General features: G+C 43.8%; 1 protein-coding gene across 2 annotated transcripts in view; it reads right to left on the bottom strand.

Moving 5' to 3' along the window:
* LOC126469560 (uncharacterized) overlaps window positions 1-20,225 on the bottom strand; it is a 335,049-nt gene extending 314,824 nt beyond the window's left edge. For both annotated transcript variants that reach the window (XM_050096680.1, XM_050096681.1), the window contains exon 1: window positions 20,144-20,225. The gene's annotated coding sequence lies outside the window, so the exon portion shown is untranslated. The remainder of the gene's footprint in view (window positions 1-20,143) is intronic.
* Window positions 20,226-26,900: the final 6,675 nt, after the last annotated feature.

Genomic DNA, 26,900 nt, shown 5'->3' with positions numbered 1-26,900 from the left:
CGCCTATAATAGACAGCTCAAAATCATGATCATGAGCATCATCATTATTATTATCATCCAAGAACAAAGAAACAAGTCATAAGCACTACATGTAAGTATAATAAAAAAAGTTACTGCAGAATAAAGATTACTCATGTATCTGCTCAACTGTGATGGAGAGCATCCAGCCCCGTGAGCTGATGGATGAGAATGGGGTCATGGGCTGCGACAGCTCGACCCATTCTCCTCCAGTGGCTTCACTGTTATCGATAGCACATAAAACAAGAAGAACATTCGACAAGCAATTCATGCCAGTCGGACTGGCTGTAGAATAAGAATGAATTACTAGTATTACATACAAATTCATTCATTGATTACTGATGTCCATTCCTGCGAGTCAACGGACGAAAATGCCATCTTGGCCTGTAATGGAACATCATTTTGAGTATCGATTGCATCTAGAAAGAAGGAGAACTCGTAAGCAATGCATGCGGATGCACTACTACTACTATTACTACTACTACTACTACTAGTAGTAGTAGTAGTAGTAGTACTAATTATAACTGTAGAAGAAGAAATGTATATATCACAACATAAACTGATCTACCAGGCCATTAGGACCACCTACCTAATAGCTGATACGTCCACCTCTGGCATAAATAACAGCGGCAACACAGCATAGCAAGGAAACAATGAGGCCTTGGTAGGTCGCAGGAGGGAGATGGCACCACATCTGCACATACAAGTCGTCTAATTCCCTTCTAGGGATGGGAACGATGAGCTCTAACGCAATGTTCAATCACATCCCAGATGTGTTCGATTGGGTTCAGATATGGCCAGTTGGGGAGCCAGCACATCAATTGGAACTCGCAACTGTGTTCCTCAGCCCACTCCATCACACTGCCGGCCTTGTGACATGGCGCATTATCTTATTGAAAAATGCCACAGCTGTTGGTAAACATTACCATCACGAAGTAGTGTATGTGGTCTGCAACCAGTGTACAGTACTCCTTGGCCACCACTGTGGTTTTCACGAGCTTCGCTGGACCCATGGATGTCCACATAAATGTTCCCCAGATCGTAATGGAGCCGCCACCAGCTTGTCTCTGTCCCTCAGTACAGATGTGAAGGAGCTCTTCACATGGAAGACGACGGATTTTCGCGCCTTCCCATCAGCATGATGTAGAAGGTATCGGGATTCATCAGACCAATCAATACTCTGACAATGTGCATACGTCCAGTGCTAATGGTCACGTGCCACTTCAGTCGTAGTTGCCGATGTCATGGTATTAACATTGGCACTTGCATGGGTTGTCGGCTGCGGAGGCCCATCGTTAGGAGTTTTAAGCGCATTTTGTGTTCAGGCACACTTGTTCTCTGCCAAGCATTAATATGTGATGTTAGTTCGCCAAGTCGGCCGGTGTGGCAGAGCGGTTCTAGGCGTTTCAGCCTGGAACCGCGCAACCGCTACGGTCGCAGGTTCGAATCCTGCCTCGGGCATGGATGTGAGTGATGTCCTTAGGTTAGTTAGGTTTACGTAGTTCTAAGTTCTAGGGGACTGATAACCTCAGATGTTAAGTCCCATAGTGCTCAGAGCCATTTGAGCCATTTTTGAAGTTCCGCCAAAGTTCTCTGCCTTGCCAGTTTTACCAGTCTGCCCAATCTACGACGTCCGACTTATGTAACGAGGATTGGCCGACCAATCCCGCAACGTTTGGACATGGTTTCACCTAGGTTTCGTCACATGTAGAAGACACACACCACAGCACTCCTTGAACACCTGACAAGTCGTGCAGTTTCCGAAATGCTTGTGCTGAGGCTCCATGACATCACAACCTGCCCCGGCCAATGTCATGTAGATCGTTCGCCTTCCCCATTTTACACAAGGACAGCACACTCAGTGATACTGCATGCACTGTGCGTGCGTCTCACTAGCAGTCATTCCTCACCAGGCGACACTGCTATCACCTGGTCGGGTTTTATATCGATAGTAGGTCGGTGACATAATGTTGTGGCTGATTAGTGTATGTACATGCTCATTCACGAGCTGAGTCAAGCACTGGCAACTTAGAGCCGAAGATGGCGTCATGGGCTGTTCAACATAAGTACTATGCGTGAAAAAAGATCAAGCTCTCAGAAGAAAGATTACGTTAACACTCACCATATTGTGAAAATACAGGACTGACTGCAGCCCGTATGTCAGTTTGTGGGCGAGTAAGTGCACAGGAGGGTTGGGCTCAACCTGAGCTGCATTCGTCGCAGCAACACCATTGAAAAAATTTTCAAAGCAGAACCAGACATGTGCAGTAGTATTCACACACTTGAGAAGAAAAAACTGTACCGTGTAAGTACCACGTATAAGGAAAAAACATTCAGAGAAAGGTAACGTTCGCACTCATCATGTTGTTGCTGAATTAGCGGGCTGTCTACACACCAGGCGTCAGCATGGGAGGTGAACGCATCCCGGGACCAAGCAGGAGTGTCAAGCTGAACATAGGTCACATTTGCCCCCACAACTTTACTGAAAAACTGTACAAAAAAAAACAGGAAACACATCAGGTAATCATGGTAGTAATCAGAGGCGCACGCGCGCGCGTGCGCATACACACACACACACACACACGCCCACACACACACACACACACACACACACACACACACACACACACACACATACACACACACACACACCAAAATGTCCATTCAAACAAAGAAGGAATACGTTAGATAATCGTATATCACAAATACGAGTACTCGCCTTCACAAAAATGACCAGTTAACCGCTCTATAGCCACAGGTCCGAACCAGTTCGTCACCTGCTCAGGACAAGTGGTGTACAACAAGTCGATCGTGTCACTTCCCATCAATGGTGATACTGCCACACGCAACAACAGAAAATCATAATTAGATTTAGGCTATACAGCAACTGATGAGTACAGTGGAACACACACTATATTCACGATACATACCGCCATCAATGCGAGCTCGCTTGCCTCCCTCTCCATTAGAAGATGAGGAACACATTGACTGCTGACGCTTCATTCTTGAAGTGGTTCTCTGTCTGATCACAAATGACTTGCAGTCCCACAGTGCCGCCTATTAACAGAGTGCTCGTGGGACGAGGCAGGCAGCTAGCATCGGATCAGACTGATGCAACCCACGTGCCACAGTATTTTCAACCAATCACAGATGAGAACGCTGCCACCACATTTTTTACTTCCACCAATCAGAACGCTCATGGTTGACACCCCAACCAGGTTGGAACAAGATTATAGCTGATGTAATATGTAAGGCAGGCATACAAACCTCCAAGCTAGCCAGATCTATTGTTGCAAAGAGTCCAAAACGACGCAATATACTGCTTCAGAGAGTAGAAATTGGTACTGCCCAAGCACGATTCTGGACGATGTAATAAATTTCTCTACCAGACAAACACACCTGGAAGAGATGACAAATCTGAGTCTGCCACAGTGGGCGGACGACGCTCCACAGTTAAAGCCTTGTGCGCTATATAATAAATTTTATAGCAGCTGGTACAGTAGAGTTCTGTGCACCATATGACAGACATTAACGTCTGCCGGAGTGGATACTGCCGTATATAATAAACATCCACCAGATCAGAGTACTGCAGTAAATTTCAATACCGTTTGATGATGTAGGGTCCAGCAGATAAGGCAGTACAACACAGTTCTAACCAGGAGGCAGCATCGATATTGAAACAGGCTGAGAAGGATTCTCACTGCCTGGACCTTCTACATATTTAGACAGGTGTGTGTCTTGTTGTTAAAATAATCCCTTTATTGCTCATGTGATAACAACTTCACTCAGTCTACTGAGCTCTGATATGACGGATAAGGGCTCTCTCTCCCCCTTTAAAGATACACGGGCTCCTCGCATCGTAGGAAGAGTAGTGGCTTGTACCCTCGCAGTCTACATGTATCTCAGCCAGCTTAAGAGAACACGGCACAGTATAAACAGATCTGGAGCCTCAGCCACAGTGCTGTAAACAAATGTGGGCCTACAGCCCAGCCAGCCAGTGGTCATCGCGCCGGCCTGCTGCAATGGATGCAAAGAATAAGAAGCGCAGCCATAACAACAAGAGCTATAACGAACTTAAGCTAATGATTGTATGGCCTTAAGCACATCGAGCAGCTCATGTAGGGGAGTGGGAGAGGAGAACAGATGACCAATACAGATTTCGAAAAGGTATACGGGAACTGTCTGAAACTCTGTCTCCAATTCTAGAACGCAAACACAGGGAACGTATGTGGGAGAATTTGCATACTCAGCATTGAAAAACCCATTGGTAAGGAAAATATATCAAGTGCATAATTTAGTTTTAAAAAAAATCATTTATTGATCACACAATTGAAAAGTAATTTCACATTATTTGAAGCAGAAATAAAAGCATTATTCTGTTCATCTTCTTCTCCACATATCTTCTTGAGTTTGCGGGTCGCCGGACATCCATATGAGTCAAATAAGTCAGATCACTTACTGAAGTGTTCTTGAAAATTTTCTTCCTCCAAAACACTTTGTCACTGCCTATGACGTAAACTGCACTATCAATATGATCAAAATTCCGAAACGTCGTCAGCACATGTTCCAGAGACAAGCCAGCTTCGTTCCAGTACTTTGAATGGTAATTTCACTCCAAGAATACTCCCGAATGGTTTATGAGCCTGAATACTCATGGAGAATGTTGCTATCACACTTCAAGAGTTCCTAAAAGCTAGGAATGCCAGGTATTAATACACAAACTTCCCAGATTCATCCATGAACCCTTGAGTGTCAGCAATAATATTCACACTCTGAGACTCCATTATGAAACGGCGCTGATGTGACGACGTACTGCTCGTTAATTTCTACCACTCACTGCACTATTCCAGTCAGAGGACAATAATTCACCCCCCTATAAAGTAACAACAATGCGAATGTGGCAGTTTCTTTGGGGAAATTTTCTGATGACTCAAATTCTATATGAAGATCAACAGGTCCACCTTTGATGAGCTCGTTCTGCTTCAATGTTTCTATAACAACAATCGGGTCAAATTTCTTAAACTTATGTGGGCTCAATATGCTTCCAGATCCCTCATCTGATTATGGATATATAATATATATGATAACAGGAGGAATGAAACTTCGAATACATGTCGTATAATAGGCCGTATGCTGTATTATTCCACTTCAGTTGTAGTTATCGTATGGGTAGTATTCTCCAGTCAGAAAGGCCTTAGCATTTGTTAGTTTGCAGTTGAAGAATACCCTTGAATCTTTCTTCAAGTTTCCTTTCCGTTTGGTCTGCAGCGACAATATAATGAACTGTAGAGTTCGTATCTGGACACTTGTTTTAACTGCCTAAGACTGATGTCCAGTTGTCTGGAGAGCTGGACATTCATGACCTTCTCTATCACTATTTTATTTTCTTCTAGAATTGGCTGTCCCTGAACATAAAAGTTATTATCCATCACTCTTCTCGGTAAAATTAGTTCTCGTTTCAAGTGTATAATCACACGTTTCATATCTTCAAAGAATACTATAAAGATCTTCGGCGTTAAGAACATACTAAAGCAGTCATGTTCAGTTATCGGTCCATCTGTGAACCATACTGCATTCTGCAGACAATTCTTGTCAGAAGTTGATGTGGAAACTTATGTCTTAAGGGTTGATGTGACACCTACGTTGCGAGTACAGTCGATTTCGATTCTTTCAGTTGATATCTTATTTCCTGAAACATGAAGGCGAGTGCATTATGTGTGAGCCGTGAAGTCGATATAGGCTCTCCATCATTCCTTAAGGCTAAGCGCAAATTGAGAAGCGTATTGCACGTGGGACGTGACACGACACTACAGCGTGACGCGCACGTTCCGCATGTGCCGCGATGGTCCAGCGCATATTGAGATGCGTACACATACTTTGCACACGCCACTTGACAACGCTCTGCGCTGATAGAATTGTAGCACGCGCACCCTGTAATCTTTCTGAAACGATTTTGCGGAAACTATTCAATAAAAATATTTAATTTTTGCCTTGCTTGTAGCGTTATATGTCTGTGCCCATCATCTCGCTAATGATCATACCTTTAGTGATATACACATTTTCGAAAAACACTAAGCAAAAGTCGCAAAGTATGCAATGAAAAATAGGGATCGCTATGGTTTTGCGTTTGGTTCGTATTATACCATATGTTGCTGCATATAAAACTTAGCTAACATACTGAATTTTTCTTTAAACTTGGGAGGAGGTCTCTATCTGTCTCCAATCTCGAGAAAATGGATCCTGTGTAGCGCGTACACTCCCCACCTTACGCGCGCGGGAATGAAATATTTAGAACATCCCTCATATCTCCTAAACCAATCGAGACATCGAAACGTGATTTTGGGAAACGATAGCACACAAGTTCAAATGGTCCAAATGGCTCTGAGCACTATGGGACTTAACATCTGAGGTCATCAGTCCCCTAGAACTTAGAACTACTTAAACCTAATTAACCTAAGGACATCACACACATCCAGGCCCGTGGCAGGATTCGAACCTGCGACCGTAGCAGTCTCGCGGTTCCAGACTGTAGCGCCTAGAACCGCACGGCCACTCCGGCCAGCAGCACACAAGGAGGAGAGTATTTTGCCAATACGTAAACACACGGAAGTTTCTTATCCATGGCAATATATAAGAAGTTATACTTCTATTCGATTTTTACACTTCAGTGACTGTAATTTTTTTAACAGTTATAGACAGCTAGTGAAACAAGAGTTTCCTAGCATGAAAATGAACATGAAATTTCTTCTCTTAAGATACTGGAAACGAACATAATGAGGTTTTTCGTAAGCTTTTAAGCTCTCCGGTCGCCAGTTACTTGTTTGATGAGACACTCTGTTTCAGAATTCTGTCGCAATAGCTGCTGCAAGATGAGTTTATGCAAATTATATTATATTTTAGCAAAAGAATTACAGTTAAACCTGTTAAACCTGTTACTCATCAATGATGATGCTTCTTCGAATAAAGAAAAACTAACAATTTACAAAAAAATAAAATGGCTATTCTGTTGGAACGTTCGTTGAGTCCCAGTAACCTACCGTCTCTTAACACTGAACGACTGGAATGGAAACCTACCAAAGGATTGTAGTCCTTTTCTTCATCTGAGCAATGTTAATATAATGACGAGCGTTCTCTTCAGGCGGAATGACAGGTACACGCTAGATGCTGCGTACTCACCTACAGTTTGCCAAATTGACAATGTGTGATTCGCGAATAAAATAGTTTTTATTGAGAAAAGTAAACGTTTGAGCCGTCACACAAAACAATGGTCAGTGTATTGTTAGCAGCTGAGAATGATGCGCGCGACAGGAATTCGGAAGCTGGGCAGGCGTGCCTTGTGAACGGAAGAGTTCACGTCGTTCGAAAAACATTGTCATGAAAGTAGATCTGCCTTTGAAATACATTTCAACAAACTAAATATGTCAAATCACCATGCTCTCTCGGGATACTCATACTTTCGGAATAATACCGACCATTTCTTCATTTGTATAATTAGTTTATTAATGCTGATAGTGTGTATGCAACATTGTTATTCGTGAGGGTATCTCCTTTGTTTCTAGGTTGCAGTGGAAATGTGATGTCTACATATACGTTGTATACTGTCTCTTATTACATCCATATCCAAGTAATGATAGTGAAATTTATGGAAGTACATAAGGTTCACTATCACGACTTGGATGTGGATGTAATGAGAGACATTATACTATGTGTATGTAGACATCACACTTACACTGCAAGCTAGAAACAGTCGAGAAGCCTTTTACCAGGACCACAAAGGGGTCATACCTGTGGAAACTACGCCTTTTCGAATTTTTGCAACACATCATAGAGATATGTCAGCATAACACGCACCAAGTAGATAACCTTGTTGTACTTTCCTGCCTTGCTTCTAGATTACATGATTTTATAATATTCCGTACTTCCTTATTCATTACCCTCACGATGAATCATATGTCCTTTCTTAAGATCTGAAAACATTGTGGAGGCAGAAGATATAATCCCAGTGCCAAATGGCTCACTATTTATTGAACTGCGCATTGTTCTTGACAAAAGAACAAACGAAACAAAAACTATACAGGTATGTGTAACTGAAAACTACTATGTACTAACGAAAAGAGATGGAGTCCTCAAACGGCGAAAAAAGAAAAACTACTCAGTGGCAATAAAATTCAGTATACTGTAAAGGCTGTATTTTTCGGATGGGCAACACTTCCAGTGGCCATATGCGCCGTGCCGAAGTGAGCATCTGGCAGGACTGCCCTCCTGTTCCCCGATTCACCCAACAACAACCATCTGCTCGAACGGTTCGACGACGTTTGCAGCAGCATGGACTATCTGCTCGGAGACCATGGCTGCGGTTACCCTTGACGCTGCATCACAGACAGGAGCGCCTGCGATGGTGTACTCAGCGACGAACCTGGGTGCACGAATGGCAAAACTTCATTTTTTCGGATGAATGCAGGTTCTGTTTACAGCATCATGATGGTCGCATCCGTGTTTGGCGACATCGCGGTGAACGCACATTGGAAGCGTGTATTCGTCATCAGCATACTGGCGTATCACCCGGCGTGATGGTATGGGGTGCCATTGGTTACACGTCTCGGTCACCTCTTGTTCGCATTGACGGCACTTTGAACAGTGGACGTTACAGTTCAGATGTGTTACGACCCGTGGCCTACCCTTCGTTCGATCCCTGCGAAACCCTACATTTCAGCAGGATAATGCACGACCGCATGTTGAAGGTCCTGTACGGGCCTTTCTGGATACAGAAAATGTTCGACTGCTGCCCAGGCCAGCACATTCTCCAGATCTCTCACCAATTGAAAACGCCTGGTCAATGGTGGCCGAGCAACTGGCTCGTCACAATACGCCAGTCACTACTCTTGATGAACTGTGGTATCGTGCTGAAGCTGCATGGGCAGCCGTACTTGTACACGCCATCCAAGCTCTGTTTGACTCAATGCTCAGGCGTATCAAGGCAGTTATTAGGGCCAGAGTTGGTTGTTCTGGGTACTGATTTCTCAGGATCTATGCACCCAGATTGCGTGAAAATGTAATCACATGTCAGTTCTAGTATAATATATTTGTCCAATGAATACCCGTTTATCATCTGCATTTCTTCTTAGTGTAGCAATTTTAATGGCCAGTAGTGTATTTATTTGCTGGTTGCATTGAGGAGCTGAGCTGGGCTGTAATGTGGGGTTCAACATCTTCTCCCTTTAAGAGTTCTTACTTGACCGATACAGAGCTACACTCCTGGAAATTGAAATAAGAACACCGTGAATTCATTGTCCCAGGAAGGGGAAACTTTATTGACACATTCCTGGGGTCAGATACATCACATGATCACACTGACAGAACCACAGGCACATAGACACAGGCAACAGAGCATGCACAATGTAGGCACTAGTACAGTGTATATCCACCTTTCGCAGCAATGCAGGCTGCTATTCTCCCATGGAGACGATCGTAGAGATGCTGGATGTAGTCCTGTGGAACGGCTTGCCATGCCATTTCCACCTGGCGCCTCAGTTGGACCAGCGTTCGTGCTGGACGTGCAGACCGCGTGAGACGACGCTTCATCCAGTCCCAAACATGCTCAATGGGGGACAGATCCGGAGATCTTGCTGGCCAGGGTAGTTGACTTACACCTTCTAGAGCACGTTGGGTGGCACGGGATACAAGCGGACGTGCATTGTCCTGTTGGAACAGCAAGTTCCCTTGCCGGTCTAGGAATGGTAGAACGATGGGTTCGATGACGGTTTGGATGTACCGTGCACTATTCAGTGTCCCCTAGACGATCACCAGTGGTGTACGGCCAGTGTAGGAGATCGCTCCCCACACCATGATGCCGGGTGTTGGCCCTGTGTGCCTCGGTCGTATGCAGTCCTGATTGTGGCGCTCACCTGCACGGCGCCAAACACGCATACGACCATCATTGGCACCAAGGCAGAAGCGACTCTCATCGCTGAAGACGACACGTCTCCATTCGTCCCTCCATTCACGCCTGTCGCGACACCACTGGAGGCGGGCTGCACGATGTTGGGGCGTGAGCGGAAGACGGCCTAACGGTGTGCGGGACCGTAGCCCAGCTTCATGGAGACGGTTGCGAATGGTCCTCGCCGATACCCCAGGAGCAACAGTGTCCCCAATTTGCTGGGAAGTGGCGGTGCGGTCCCCTACGGCACTGCGTAGAATCCTACGGTCTTGGCGTGCATTCGTGCGTCGCTGCGGTCCGGTCCCAGGTCGACGGGCACGTGCACCTTCCGCCGACCACTGGTGACAACATCGATGTACTGTGGAGACCTCACGCCCCACGTGTTGAGCAATTCGGCGGTACGTCCACCCGGCCTCCCGCATGCCCACTATACGCCCTCGCTCAAAGTCCGTCAACTGCACTTACGGTTCACGTCCACACTGTCGCGGCATGCTACCAGTGTTAAAGACTGCGATGGAGCTCCGCATGCCACGGCAAACTGGCTGACGCTGACGGCGGCGGTGCACAAATGCTGCGCAGCTAACGCCATTCGACGGCCAACACCGCGGTTCCTGGTGTGTCCGCTGTGCCGTGTGTGTAATCATTGCTTGTACAGCCCTCTCGCAGTGTCCGGAGCAAGTGGGTCTGACACACCGGTGTCAATGTGTTCTTTTTTCCATTTCCAGGAGTGTATTTTAAACCGCCGTTAATACATGCAACATTCGTTGCAGTGTATGAAACACTGAAAAAGCGAAAAACTATATGTCTATCATCTTTGGTCTCAGGTATATAAGGTGAAACACACAGAAAGCGTCACAGTCAGTTCATCGTATGACATACGATGAATAAGGACATGATATTGGATGCTAAATGCGATAAGAAGAGATTAATGGTATTAGTCGTTAATTTACACGCAGGCGAAGAGTGTATACTGCAAGTTCTCAGCACTGGAGCTTCTTTGAGCACACTGAAGTCAACCATTAAGACTCTGTTAATGGAGAATGAGGATTGCAGGACAATGGTGTTTTCGGGGAACCTGCTAAGTTCGACCATTCTGCATATTTTGGAACAAATTATACCAGAATGCATGACGATGGTGCAGAGAGAAGACTACAGATTCGGCAAGACAGACAGTACTGATGCATATTACATATTCAAATGGCTTAAATCTAAAAATGCATGTAAGATGATTCATTAAATTTATAAGAAACTTATGAACAAGTGGTTCAATTTGAATGGGGTGGATTACTAGTTGTTTCCCAAAGAACTGATGCCTGCCGTATGTAACATTACATGCAAATTTCACAAGCTACCGCCAGTATTTCAGAGAGATGAGTTTATCTCCCCATTCAGTTATTGTGATAAGCATTTTCAATTGCATGGAGATGGCCAAGTTGATGGACCTGTGATGTAAAGGTTGTCAATAAAGGTTCGAATGAAAAATAAGTGGGTTTATAATACGTTTTGTTATTATTTTCGTATTAAACGTGCGACTCATCCGCCGGTAGACCGGGGGCCACTCCCTTTTCTTTATTTGCTAGTAACTGCACTAAACTAGTTGCATGTCTGTAGGCTCTTTGAATAAGGTGTTGATCGTAAAGCTGGGACTGAGTGTTGTTTATAGGCGAGCGTGGAGGAGGAGGAGCGAAGGTCCCACCTGCCGCATGCCCCCAGCCCCCACCGGCTCGCCGCGGCTCAGGCGCTGCACACATCAACCACCGCTCGAGCACAATGTCAGTGTATGCATAGCTAACCCATCCCAATGTTATTTTCTGTAATATTATAGTAGCAGGGGCGTATTTTTTTGTTTTTTCGGTGCAGTGTGACGTTACTTGGACATTTTTTACACATGATTGCAGGTTGTGCATTGTGATGTTAGTTGCAGGAACCTTATATTACAGTAGCGTATTTTTTTAGTGTACTGTAGTGTTCAGTTCTACAACCATATTCTTTTTAAAGAAAGTCAGCAAATAGAATTGGGACGTATTACCGTGCTGGAAACTGAGAACGCTACATGGTGGCGGCAGTGTTGCTCGAACGAGGTTCACATTAAGAATGCCAATCTGAGGGATCAAAGGAGCATGGGGGCAGTGGTGGAGGAACGACCAATACAGCACAGCGGGGGCAGTGGGGGCGGGAAGACGTCATTTTCTTGGGTCATAAATTACCATCGTTAAAAATGGCAGTTATCACTTTACCCTAAAAGCATTAGACACCTGATTAAACATGAAGCCACTAGGACATCATCTTGGCCATAAACTATGGCAATTGGCTCTGAGCCCTATGGGACTTAACATCCGAGGTCATCAGTCCCCTAGAACTTAGAACTACTTAAAACTAACTAACCTAAGGACATCACACACATCCATGCCCGAGGCAGGATTCGAACCTGCGACTGTAACAGTCCCGCGGTTCCGGACTGCAGCGCCTAGAACCGCATGGCCACCGCGGCCGGCGTCGAGCACAACAGGTACTTTATTAAGGGGAATATCCTATTGCGTTCTTACCACTGTCTGGAGTGAGACGTGGACGACAAACAGTTCAGCCAAAAAGAGGAAAGGAGTTTTTGAAACGTGGTGTTACAAAAGGATGCTGAAGATTATATGGGTAGCTCGAGTAACTCAGGAAGAGTCTGAATCAAACTGGGAAGAAAAGAGATTTATGGCACAGATGGACTGAAAGAAGGTACCGGTTGACAGGATACATTCTGAGGCATCAAGGAATGGTTAATTTGGGAATGGGGGGAAGCGTTGCGGGCAAAAATTGTAGAGGGAGACCAAGGATAAATGCAGTAAGCAGGTTCAAATATACACAGGGTGAACATACATAAATTCGACAAACTGTAGAACGGATTCTTGACTGGAAATGGAGGAAAAAAAGGTCCTATCAAAATGTGTCCGAAAATGCACCGTTGCCACGGTAGATGGCGCTGACGAATGAAAGTTCCTCTGAGCATGTGCCTTGTGTTCCGTGTGTGTTGCAGGCTGTGTGATTGACGCAGCGTACTTAAGCAGCTGAATGGTCCGGTATTCATGTCGGGAACAAGCCGTGATGGCGTTTGTGTACGGCCAAGAGAATGGATACAGTCGAGAGGCAGCATGGCTTTAACAAAACAAGACCCTCACAGACACCAACCACGTCACACAACATTTCAGGTCCTTTTCGGGCGTTTGTGTGATCGTGGGTCTTTTCAGACAGACGAATGTGCAGGGAGGTGGCGGACTGTGAGTACACCAGGAACATGGTGTAAGCCAAAATACGATTATGTGTATCCTGCATGACAACTGCTACTATCCCTATCACCTGCAATGACTGCGAGAATTATCAGCAGCGGATTTCCCTCTACAGGGAGGATTCTGTCGATGTTTTTGCACCAGATCATCATAATTTTGGGATCTCTGTCGTCAGTTCTCTTTACCGCCGAAGCAACCTTTACCAGAACTGACATAATCAATCTGCATAATCGTCATCTGTGGGATACAGACAATCCTCGGGGAATGGTTGAGGTGCCTCATCAGAATCGGTTCAGCATCAATGTGTCGGCTGGGATTCCTGACGACCACATACTTGGACCAGTTATTATTCCACAACGCCTCAATGGAGGAATGAAGCTGGACTTTCTGCAGAATACGCTGCCTGGGCTGTTTGAGAATGTGCCTCTGACAATACGACAGGTTATAGGGTTTCTGCATGCCGGTGCACCACCCCACTCCCGCATTACAGTTCGTCGACACCTCAACAGCGTCTTCCCCAGACGTTGGATAGGACGCGGAGGTCCTGTAGCATGGCCTGCTAGATCACTGGACTTCAACCTTCTGAAGTTTTACCTCTGGGGGCATCTGAAAAGCGTTGTGTATGCTGAACCAGTTCTTGATGTGCAGGCTCTTCAACAGCGTGTTCACGGCGCCTGTCACGCTACTCGGAGAGAGGCCAGAACGTGGGAAAGGGTGTGGCAGTCCATGATGCGACGTGTGAACGCGTGCACTGCATCACATGAAGGCCACTTTGAACATCTGTTGTGACGTGGATGTGATGAAGCTCTGTACTATATTCTAGAGCGATTTGTTGTCGTTGCACACACACCGTCCATTTCTGGACACATGTTCTGAGACAACCTTTTTCCCTCTATTTTAAGTCAGAATTCCGTCCTTGTAGTTAGTCGGTTTTATTCATGTTCATCCTGTTTAGTTATGTCGAGGTGAAGAAATTCCCTAAACCGCTGCAGGCAAATGCCAAGATGTTCCTTTGAGAGGGCACAGCCGATTTCCTTCCTCATCCTTGTAACATGCTGAGCAGGTGCTCTGTGTATATATTTATTTATTTATTTTTATGGTGAAACTGCATCAAATCAGTCCTGACATTGAAAGCAACAAGTACCACAGTTTTCAGCTATGAGGAACTTCATCTTCCTTATTTTATGAGCTGTAGTATCCATTCATCTGTTCACTCATGTTGCAAGGCGTCGTCCTCGTCTTGGTCTTTTCCTCACATTTTCAATCAACATAGAACCGCATCACATGCAAATAATACAATCTTGCATTCCAGTTTTAATGAGGACATGAAACATGAGCGGTTATGAGATTCGATGGGTGCTGTAGTCAGTTTTGTCTTGAACGAAACCTGCTTTAACCTGTTTTCAGTACTACATTTTTTTATATCTAACATTTCCGGGCCGGCCGGAGTGGCCGAGCGGTTCTAGGCGCTACAGTCTGGAACCGCGAGACCGCTGCGGTCGCAGGTTCGAATCCTGCCTCGGGCATGGATGTGTGTGATGTCCCTAGGTTAGTTAGGTTTAAGTGGTTCTCAGTTTTAGGGGACTGATGACCTCAGAAGTTGAGTCCCATAGTGCTCAGAGCCATTTGAACCTTTTTTTTTTTTCTGCATGTGGGAACAGTTTCTGGAGCTGCGTGTGGGGGCCTCTGAACTCGCAGTTATCACGGGTCTGAAACAGGTGGGCCTTCATAACATCCTTTCAGTAGCCGACCTCCTGGCAAGACACGAAGTGTCTGACGCTCACGGGACCACGGTGAAGTTGCTGATAGCAGAAACAAATGTGGACCTGTGTTCCCGATTTTGCCGAATCACATTTCGCACAATAGTGTACCTAAGCTCAAGGGCAGGCTCGGCGAACCATCGCCTCAGCCACTGTGGAAATCGAGTGGGTAACAGCTGAACTAAAGAACAAACGAACATTTTGCTGGAAGTCTGCGCCACACCACTTGCTAGGCAAAACAATATCGTCTCGAGAATACTCCGCAGAATATAGACTCAGAGTCCTCCGTGGGATGGTAGACCCTTAAAATTTTCCGTCCTGTTTTCAGAAATCTTAGAAGCAAGGCGAACGATAGAAATACATTGGGAATCGGGCCAGCTGGCTACTGGTTCGTACAGAAGTTGGTGGTTGGTTGGTCCACAGTTAACAGTTTGGCGGGAGGCAAAATTTCATGATAATTTGCAGCAATTGGTAGAGCGTTTCGGGGCTGCCTTACGATTTGCAGCGAGAGAGAGACGTGAGCACTGCTCGAGTTGAGACGAGGAGCCAGAGAGGCGAGGACTTATTCCAGCACGGCAAGTGACTTGGCCTTTCGTGTTTTGAGTCTCGAAGTTTTTCTTTCGGAACGGTGTCCGCTACGATGGAGCACGGAGTCTGCAAGCACCGCCACGGTATGGAGAATTCTGCCCACGCCTTATGCAATACTCAGGCGGAGCTCAGAGGCGCGCCGTCGGCCACCACGCGCTATCAAACGGTGGTAAGGCGGCATTGCAATGCGAGAGACTGACGCAGAAGCGTGGAATAGTTTGGAGAGGGATCTTTTTGTTAGAATGGTTAAATTAGTGGCGATTCCTAGTATCTATGTAGCGTGCAAGTTGAGAGGCGCAGCACAAGCATTTTTATTCTATCTGTCTTCTTATGAGGGTACCCGGTCTCTTTTCCATAACAAAAAAACTGTTCAAATGTGTGTGTAATCTTATGGGACTTAACTGCTAAGGTCATCAGTCCCTTACACACTACTTAACCTAAACTATCCTAAGGACAAACACACACACCCATGCCCGAAGGAGGACTCGAATCTCCGCCGGGACCAGCCGCGCAGTCCACGACCGCAGCGCCCAGACCGCTCGGCTAATCCCGAGCGGCTTTTCCATAACTTCCCGATTAAAGATTTTGTCCCCTTTTTTGTACTAAATTGACAATTTATAAACTGTAGCGTAGTGCCATTTGTTTAGTGACCGACATTTGGATATTAATTGTCCACCAACTCCCGTTATTGGCGACTCTGCATTATTCTGTTAATTCATTTTTGTTTCACTGTCAAATTATTAATTTCAGTTATTGGCTTATTGAATAAATTATGTCTTGCCAGATCTATGAATTTCATTTGGTCGCTGTAAGAGGAACCTTTGTACATTGATTGCGACGGATTCTTTCACCATAAGCTAGCAATTATGGCCACGATTAAATCTAATAGTAGGATAATAGGTGTTTCCTTCATGCGCACAGTTACTTCTCCAAGACGATTGCTAGTTTCATGGGGGCTCCTGCAGCACTTGATATGGCGGGCCAGGGAAAGGAACAAGTTACCTAGTCAGCCTGGGAATCCCTCGTAGAGCGACGGTTAGTTGCAAAACACCGGCTTCTAGCAGTGCAGCTCACGTATCTTGCTCACAAAACACATTGTGACTTACAAACGGCACTGCATGTGTGATACTTTGACACAACATAAAGGTAACAGTTCATATTACTAAGAAACTTATAATGAAGGATATTATCATACACACCGTCAGCAGCAGATGATGTGTTTAAAAATATTGCAGCTGTGGAACACCACCATGCAAAAATACTAAGAAACTATTTGTTGCGGAGTATTAGCAAGCGACTGCTTTCCGACCTTGAACTGCGACCTTTGGCTGCGATAAGGTTTGTAAAAATTAATCAATTCACTGTCAACAGACAGGCAGTTTACTACAGACATATTCTTGCGAACCGCCGTAAAAAAATGTTTACGATGCGTCACACGAAGGAAATGAGACTGATGCTGCAAATTCGTATAAGCTACTTGCCAACTACTTCTGTTTGCGATGGTCGCCGTCAAAATGAGACATATTGTAGTCGACCCACGCCTGCGTTCGTTCCCTCCGTACTTCAAAACATTTCTGCGTGCCTTTTTTTCCAAGAGTACCCCCTTCGCACACATGTGCGATGGCGCTCTATTCGGAGATACACCGTTTCGAATTCTGGTGTTGGAAAATTTTCACTGCTAATATTTGGCCGGGAAGGGGAGGAGAGACGGTGGCGTGAAGTTTCTGATCACCAGTCTTTACGCCAATCTCCTGCATTAAATTCCATATCTCTCCGCAGTGTCTCATGAAATGAGGGTATCTGACACTGTCAATAGTGATCCGTCAGTCAGATTGGGGACATTAAGTTCGGCGGTCCCCTTTGTGTTATTCGAGAGGAGTAGGCTATGTGCAGGCATCGGGTTTCACCCGCTCCCTTCCCTTCATCGAACACCACAACCCCAAACATTACACTGCACAAGCACACGTGACAGTCATTCACACGACACTGGTACATACTTCATAACATGTCGGAAGAAGGTAATGGCAAATCATCTCCACTAACACCTTGCCTGGTTCTCTGAGTATGGAACTACTTTGTCTTGACTTTCCGAGTCTGCGCATAGGCTCGTTCTGGTGAGCGCTAGAATGTGTCTGTTGTAAATTGATCGATCATTGCTACTAAGGTCGTGAGTTTTTATGAAACTTGTAACAGCACAAGGACACAGTACGGAAAACAGTCACGTACTAAAACGCCACTGCAAGTAGTTCCGTAACAGTAACAGTAGTCTCTTTCCTTTTGTGTCGCGATGTTGTTGCTGTGAACTTTACAGCTCTACACACTAGTCTATCCTGTAAAGGCCTCTTCATCTCTGCATAACCAGTGCAACATATATCCATTTGAACCTGCTTTACAGTAACCGAACCTTGGACTCTCACTAAAATCCCCCCCCCCCTCCGACGTCCCCCCCCTCCCCCCCACAAAATTGCCATGTTGTCCATTCTTCATGCCTCAGGATGTGTCTCAGAATGTGTCTTATCAACCGATCTCTTCTTTTAGTAACGTAGCGCCAAAATCTTTTCGTCACGTCTCTTCCTCATTAGTTATCCAAGCAATCCATATAATCTTCAGCGTTCTCCTGTTGCACCGCATTTCAGAAGCTTCTATTCTCTTCTAGTTTGAACTGTTAATCGCCCACGTTTCACTTCCGTACAAGGCTACATTAAAAAAAATGACTTTACAAAAGACTTCCTAACATTTAAAATATTCAATGTGAACTAATTTCTCTGTTTCAGATATGCTTTTTTTGCTTTTTCCAGTCTGATTTTTATACCCTCTCTACTCAGGCGTTTTGAATGTATTTTCATGCGCTAATAACAAAACGCATCTACTATTTTTAGTGTTATTTCCTAAGCTAGTCGAAGTAGTACATCTATAACCACATTTTTCCTATAAGATACAGTTCCATAAATCGCTGTTAACTAGACTGATTTTTAGTAAGCCGATGAAAGACACTACGCCCAAGCAAAAAGGAACATAATAAAAACATACCCGAAATGTATTGCAATGGACGTGTGTAGTACTCTAAAAGTATACCTGAAATATATTTCAGTGGATGTGTGTAGCACACGTGTTAGCACGTAGCATGCCATCGGCTTGTCCTCATTCTTCCTCGTCGTTCAAGTGACAATGCTAATATACACAATGTTTCCTGCGCTCCTTTCCTATACCATTTTTCTACTTCAGGAAATCTAATGAATAGGTAGCATTTAACTAGACTATTAATGAGTCATAACTGTAGGAATTCATAACATAGTAATAGGAGTAACGGAGTGGAACTATCATATTGGTGAAGTAGTAGGGAAAGCGAATAGTAGTTTTCGATTAAATTGAGTGATACTTGTCAATGAATGAGAATATTATAAATTTTTCCTAAAAATATGCTGGCATATAGTGTAGGATCCACTTCTAGTTGGGTCAACACGGGGCAACGACCGTCAACAAAGACCGGTAGCAACAATGCTTACAGCTTTCTTTGCCTCGTGTAGGAATCACAGTAATACATAGCTGCCTGAACTACCTGATATCCCCAGAACAACACATAAACATCTACAGTAAATGTCCTTAGAACAACCAGAAATAGATAATTTGGGTGGATTCCATGAACATTATTCATTTCCTTAGGTGTTCCTACCGTAGGGATTTTGAGATAAAATTAGAGTCATCCAGTGACGAATAGAGATTAGGTCTTCCTACGCTTCAGCAGTGAACAGTAAGATCCATTAACATTTTATGTATCGTAAAATGGTACCCTATGGGGCGAACTTAACAATTTCATTTGAGTCACCGACAACATATTTTTCTCCCTTTTGACGATTGCTGGCAACCTGCATTTTCAGTTTTCATGCGTTGCAACAACAAAATAGGTGCTAAAAGTATCCCATAAGACGTTTGGAAACTTCTGTAATGGGAGAAAATATAACGCATTTTATATACAGATCAACCTGTGCGTAAGGATGTGACAATTTTAAAAGTGAATCATCCGAGGTTTCCATTATTTTTTTTCTTTTTGTTTCGTTTTAAATAGTGGTCCCGAAAGAACGCCAAGAAAGAAGAACGTAACACCCGTCAGATGAAATTCACCCTTTCAGTTCAAAGATTGTTGAAGCGTTATTGGTCAATAGAACACAAGTGCAAGAGAACTGTGTACGACTTAGCAGTAGACTTTGTAACTTTCTCACTGTGTGGAGACGGCTTAGGAGAAGAGATTATAACTCTCTCACTGCGTGGAGAAAATCGTTTTTACATTATTTCGGGGTAATACCTTCACCGTTGCGTATCTCTAACTCACTTCTCAATTTCTTCTCCTACAGGCTTCGACTTACAGATTTACAACAATTTCTTCTGATATAGGCAAATACGAATGTAAACTAGGTATCACATCCTCGCCTGACCAGCTGTTGTAACTGTGTCAAGAAGTACATTTTCTACTTCCTAGCGCGAGCAGTGCTATGTCGCTGCTCACCGAGAGCTCAGAGAAGAGATATCAGTCTAGAATGACATAGTGACAAAGCTTTCAAAAGTCTTACTTTTCGAAGATAAGTTCCAGCACCAACGATGGTTTGGCGAAGCAACGCGCGTTGCACACGGCACCACTTTCCCTGCGGCAGTTGACGGTCGACTGCCGCTTGGAGCTCTTCTCTGCTTCTACTCTGCTGCCGCCCCCCTCCTCCCGCCCCCCCCCCCCCCCACCTGTAGCCCAACCTAGCTGTCCAGTCATAGAAGTGTCCAGTAGTCAGACAAGATCCATCTGGTGGTGTAGCAGCTGTTCGCAGGCGCTGCGCGCTTGGTTTGTAAACAGCTCTGCGTGAATCGCAGGTTATTTCTTTCACTAGTATCAGTCGCTGCATTCGTGCTAGTACTATGGAATTATTGTCAGGTAGCATCACCTAAAGTATATATCTACACTTATACTGCAGATACATATAGGATGCACCATAATTACTGGTAAAGTGTGACACAGGTGTAAGTTTGCTACAATACGTATACATCTACATCTGCAAGCAAAAACGTTCCAGTAGACATGGGTTTGCAAATGAGCTGTATACAAGATTCCCACTCTCTTGTATAAAACAGTTCCAAACTTTTAATTAGTTTACAAATTAGTTAATGTGTTAAATACTTGACATAAGCATATAAATGAGAAAAACGTTTTTCAATTACGCTTAAAGTTTGTTGCAAGTCGCCAAGTGCTCTCATTATCAAAGAGTGAATGAGTATACTCCGTGTAACTTGCACTGCGTTTTGAGGTAGTTTTTCACGCATCACAACGCATATGACGTCATATCTCCTGGCCCATGTGTCGCGCAATGATTTAACTTGCAGGTACAGTCAGTGATACAGTCTGCTAAGTAATAGCGTGGTCGACATTACTCACAGATGGTAAAAGTTAACGCCTTAGACCCTTCACAGCCCTGTAGAGGAAACCGTTGTCCTTCATGCAATGTCCACAAAGCATTAGTTTACTTTGAATTCTTGACTGAGATACACAAGAAGAGACAGGAGTGCAGCTTATGTTTCGCGTTTTAGGGCTGTATTTCTCTGTAGCCATCCCAAAGGTCCAAAAATGAGCTATGCCGCGGCCTCTAATTATAAGGAGAAATCAAAGTCATTTCTACAAAAGAGGGTAAAAACCTGTAATTAGGTCAGAAACGTGGATGACTTTGATGAACGTGACTCAATTGGTAAAGTGAATCCAAAAGTGGAAAAAATGATTGTTAACCTTTCTTCGGGAAACCCACTCTACATATTGCATCAAGTGTAAGCAAAATTCACTTTGAAACAGCTGTCAACGTAAATTCTTCGCTTTTAGAGGTCTCTTCCACGTGAATACGCGGAAAATTTGCTTTCAAGCAAAGGATGCCAAGAGATGCCAAGCAATTATCGACGCTGCGGGTGACCGGACGTGTTATTAATTGTAACTGCATTTTTCTTTTGGTCATATATTTATATGTTTCAGTTTGTTGCCAAATACATTTCTCTACTGATTACCATGATCTTACTTAACAGACTGCATATGTAAATACTGTCTGCAATGTGTGTTGCGAATAGAGTTAGTAGTGAAGAAGTAATAAATTAAAACGTGACGCCTGATGAGGCAGTTCTACAGCATGAAGGGCGAGATGTAGTGAGGGGAAGCTTTTTTCCTTTCGTCATTTTGTGGGTGGTGTCAGCGAGAAAAGTTTCATAAAAATTTGAAATTATGTGTTAAGTTTGTTGCAAGTTAATAAGCACTCTCATTCTCAGATACTAGATTAATATAGTCTGGTATTCGCTTGTGGAAAGTTAAGCTGCCACGGGATATATACACAATAATGTGGTCCACAGTAGTATAGTAGAAACTGAAATTGTTCCAATCTTTGCTCCACATACCTCATTTTTGTCCCATAGGGTAGTATAATTGCTGTGTAAGATTTGAGCTTAATGAAATGATATGTAGAGGTCGCCCATCTCTTTTTTTATTTCAGGCGGATGAATAATTTAATATGGCTGCTACTGCTACTTGTGTGAGATGTTCTCCCGCCAACTGGCTCCTTGGAAAGTCATTATCTCAGTTGTCAACAGCAGGATTACCTGGTGCATTAGACATGCTCAGAAGTGTCCAATTCCACTCCTTGTTTAGAGGGATACAATACACTCTGAGATTGTTATAAATTGACCAGTGAAACGACAGTTTCAATTGGGAAGCGTGCAAGGATCCACCACAGTGAACAGATTCATGTGTCAGGAAACTATCTGAGCTACATGAACAATATCTAGACTTAAAGGAAAACAGAAATAGACAAACAGAAGTTGAAATAATGGAACCAAACGGATTCAAAAAAATCTGAACAAGTTATTTGATATTGCTACGAGAAATGCAATAAAACATTATAAATGAAAAGGACACGCAGTTTCTTCAAAAGCAAAGAGGAGATGTCTTTTCTTGTAGTATGGCAGGAGCTGGTCTGAAGATAGCAGCAAAAGAAACAAAGAGGAGGGAGCGAGAGGAAAAAGATAGAATAAAGCGAGCTCGATATGAAGAAGAAATTAATTTATACATGAAAGGAGCTGCAAATGGTTCAAATGGCTCTATGCACTAAAGGACTTAACATCTTAGGTCATCAGTCCCCTAGACTTAGAACTACTTAAACCTAACTAACCTAAGGACATCACACACGCTGAGCGGTCCAATGCGCTGCAGTCATGGACTGTGCGGCTGGTCCCGGCGGAGGTTCGAGTCCTCCCTCGGACATGGGTGTGTGTGTTTGTCCTTAGGCTAATTTAGGTTAAGTAGTGTGTAAGCTTAGAAACTGATGACCTTATCAGTTAAGTCCCATAAGATTTCACACACATTTGAACATCACGAACATCCATGCCCGAGCCAGCATTCGAACCTGCGACCATAGCAGCAGCGCGGTTCCGGACTGAAGCGCCTAGAACCGCTTGGTCAAAAGGAGCTGCAATCATCCTTCCTTCTACTTCGCCGTCATCATGTTCATCATCTGCTGAAAGTGATGACAAAGCAGAATATCGACCATCCAAATCATTGAGTACACCTTCAACATCAACTGCTGCAGATGTTCGCTCCATACCACCAAATGTAAAAATATTCGAGTCGCGTAAAGTTGTTAGTGCTTTGGATTGAGTCTTCCAGATCGCGGAGCAGTATTTGTAACTGGAGCCACTGCAAAGACGTTAGGTCACAATGTCACAATGTTTCTGATTTAACTATCTCTAGAAGTTCGATCAAAAGGTCGAGAAGGAAAACAGGGTAAGCAGTTGTAGAAGAGGAAGAGAAAGGTAATAATTTGGATGGTCCTCGTCTTTTACATTAGGATGGCAAAACGCTTCCAGATATCATTGATCGAAAGAAACAGGTTGACCGAACCACTGTCCCTGTTACTGTAAATGAACAAGAAAATGTTCTAGGCGTTCCAAAAATAAACGGAGGAACTGGTGAATCTTAGGCTAACGCTTGCATAAATTTAATTAAAGAGCGGAATCTGTTTTCAAAAGTCGAAAAACTTGTGTTCGATACTACAGCCTGTAACACAGGGCTTCACAAAAGAGCGTATACAAAGGTCCAAGAAACTTTCAGTACAGAGTTAGCGTGGATTGCTTGCTGTCATAATGTTCCCGAAATTATATTATCAGGTCTGCTTTCCTGTATTTTTAATGCTTCTACAACTCCAGAAACAGTGCTGTTCAAACATTTTCAGCAAAAATTGTCTTCAATTAATCAATCTAATTATTCTGCAGTACCAGACAAATTGTTCAAGAATCCAGTAATGAAAAAATTTTGGCATGAAATGATAGACTACTTGTCAAATGCTGTTGGTGGAAGACTTACTAGCGAATCATTCAGAGCTCCTGGTTCGACGCATCATTCTCGCTAGATGGCGAAAGACATTTATCCACTGAAAATATTTCTCTTCCAATCTCAGTTCAAACTAACACAACAGGAAGTCCAGAATATAACTGATTTGAGTTTATTTGTCAGTCTTGTTTACATCACAGGCATACTAGTATCACAAGTCCTTATAATGATATCAGATTTACTTCTTTCCTCAGGAATTATCCCAACAAAACTGTATCTAATAAAGCATATAAGGCTCTTTGCAGGCAACTTTGGTTTCTTTCTGAGCACTTGTTTACCCTAGCCTTCTTTGATGATAGAGTAGAAACAGAGACAAAGGAACTCATGGTGAAAAATTTGCAACGCCCACGAATATCTGATACTCTTCGTCGACTCAAGATAATGAATCAGTTGGAAGACCTGAAATTAGAGAATCCTGTGACAGGATAGAACTTGCTTTTTCGATGTATTGATTGAAGGAGGAAGAATGAAGTTAGCATGCCTCCTACAGTTATCTCCTACAGAATGGCCGATCAGCCAGTATTCATAGAACTTCGCTCAGATGAAAGTAGTAAATGACACACCAGAACGTGCTGTCAGCCTGATCAAAAAGTATAATGAAATATTGACGAAGGATCAGGAGCAGAAACAGTTTCTTCTTCAGATTATATCCAAACATCGAAATGAGCTCCCTAGATCTTCAAAAGTTTCTCTAATAGCACAATTTACACATTCACGAAGAGAATGATTTTTTCTTGTATTATAAAACAGTTGTGCCCTTGAGCGACCTCTGACAGTAAATATTTTTGATTAAAGTTTATGTGTGTTACTTCTATACATAAATGCACAAAATAACCCTTGTGGAGATATGAAATCTCATATTTCGGTTTTTTGGATAATCCTAATACACAAATTGTAACCGTAGGGCTCGTCTTATTGTTTTGAACCTTTCACATTAGACTATATCTCTTAATGAGTAGATTGTGCCAGCATTTTAATTTTTTTTAAATTCTGTAGCTGTTTATATGAAATACTGAAAATATAATTTTTGTTGTCCCTGGAAGCCATTAGATAGGCAACCTGCAACTGCGTTCGGGTTTCATGACCCGGGCTAGTAGTTTACTAATATGCAAGGTGATCAGAAGCAGTCTAAAATCTCGTAACGGTGCTGCAGGGTAGGCTGTACTGATAAATAATTGTTAAGAAAAAAATTCGGTACTTTGTGCCATTTTCGAGTTAATTAGCATTGAAGTTAACCAATCAGGTCGTTGCTAATTTTGCGGCCCACTGGAGAAGGTATCGCTAAACGTGTTTTTCGTTTGGTTTCTTAAAAACGAACAAAAGAGCGATACAAAAATTGCACATGGGACGGTAGTAAGATCGAACCCGAACCACATCTGAACAGTCTCGTGTGCTATCACCTACGCTATGTGAACAACCGATGCCAAATTGTATCTGACGGACCGCTTAATTTGCACGCACAGCAGCCTCATTTGCTAATTTCAATGATAATTAAGTCGGAAACGGCGCAACGTTTCGAATTTTTTCTTTTGCCTGAGCACAACCTAGTCTGCAACACCCTTAAAAACTACTCAGACGGTCTCTGACCACTCTGTAGATATATTTGAGATGTAAACTTCTGTATCAAGTTGCAAAATAATTGGGCTCAGATCTTAACCATGACCTGTGGTTGGGGAATGTGGTGGTTGCATGACGGGAGACTGGCAAATTTTGCTGCTGTTGCAAGGCGACATCCATCGTGCCAGTATGGTCGAGCAGGGCCGTGTCTTGGTCACCAAAATCACCTGACTTCAACCCTCTGGGTTTTTCTTCTTGGGTTCATGTCAATGTACAGCACTCCCATTGATCCGGTTAAAGAACTGGAGCAGCGAGTTGTAAAGCCTGTCAAGATTTACGAGATTATCCGGAGGTATTTGAAAGAATTCGAAAGTCACTGCAGGTAAGAGTGCAGTATTTCATCCAAATACGAAGACGACATGTCGAATACCTCCTTTACCAGTTAAGAATGTAACGTAAATTGTAACTTGCAAGTGCTACAGCAGTATTGTAATTCTTATTCAAGAATATCATGGATGAACTATGAATCCAGTGAAATGAGAACTTAATCGACAAGTTTACATTGCAAACATATTTATACTAATTATATACACTGAAACGCCAAAGAAACTGGTTTAGGCATTCGTATTCAAACACAGAGATATGTAAACAGGCTGAATACGTCGCTGGGGTCGGCAAGCCTATACAAGACAGCGAGTGTCTGGCGCAACTGTAGGATCGGTTACTGCTGCTGCAATGGCAGGTTATGAAGATTTAATTGAGTTTGAACGTGGTTTCATAGTCGGCGCACGAGCGATGGGACGCAGCATCTCCGAGGTAACGATGAAATGGGGATTTTCAAGTACGACCATTTCCCAAGTATTCCGCGAATATCAGGAATCCGCTAAAATATCAAATCACCGACGTCGCTGCGGCCGGAATAAGATCCTGCAAGAACGGGATCAGCGACGACTGAGGAGAATCGTTCGAAGTCACAGAAGTGCAACCCTTCCTCAAATTGCTGCAAATTTCAATGTTAGGCCATCAACAATTGTCAGCGTGCGAACAATTCGACGAAACATTGTAGATATTGGCTTTCGGAACCGAGGGCCCGCTCGTGTACTCTTGATGATTGCACAACACAAAGCTTTGCACGTCGCGTGGGCCCATCAACGCCGACACTGGACTTTTGATGATTGGAAACATGTTGTCTGGTCGGAAGAGTCTCGTTTCAAATTGTATAGAACGGATGGACGTGTATGGGTATGAAGACAACCTCATGAATCCATGGACCCTGCATGCCAGCAGGGGACTGTTCAAGTTGGTGGAGGCTCTGTAATGGTGTGGGGCGTGTGCAGTTGGAGTGATACGGGTCCCCTAGTACGTCTAGA

Source organism: Schistocerca serialis, chromosome 3, assembly GCF_023864345.2.
Source record: "Schistocerca serialis cubense isolate TAMUIC-IGC-003099 chromosome 3, iqSchSeri2.2, whole genome shotgun sequence".
In the NCBI taxonomy this organism is placed as follows: Eukaryota; Metazoa; Arthropoda; class Insecta; order Orthoptera; family Acrididae; genus Schistocerca; species Schistocerca serialis.
Note: the sequence above shows the minus strand (reverse complement) of the source record. Positions and strands in the feature narration are given on the sequence as shown.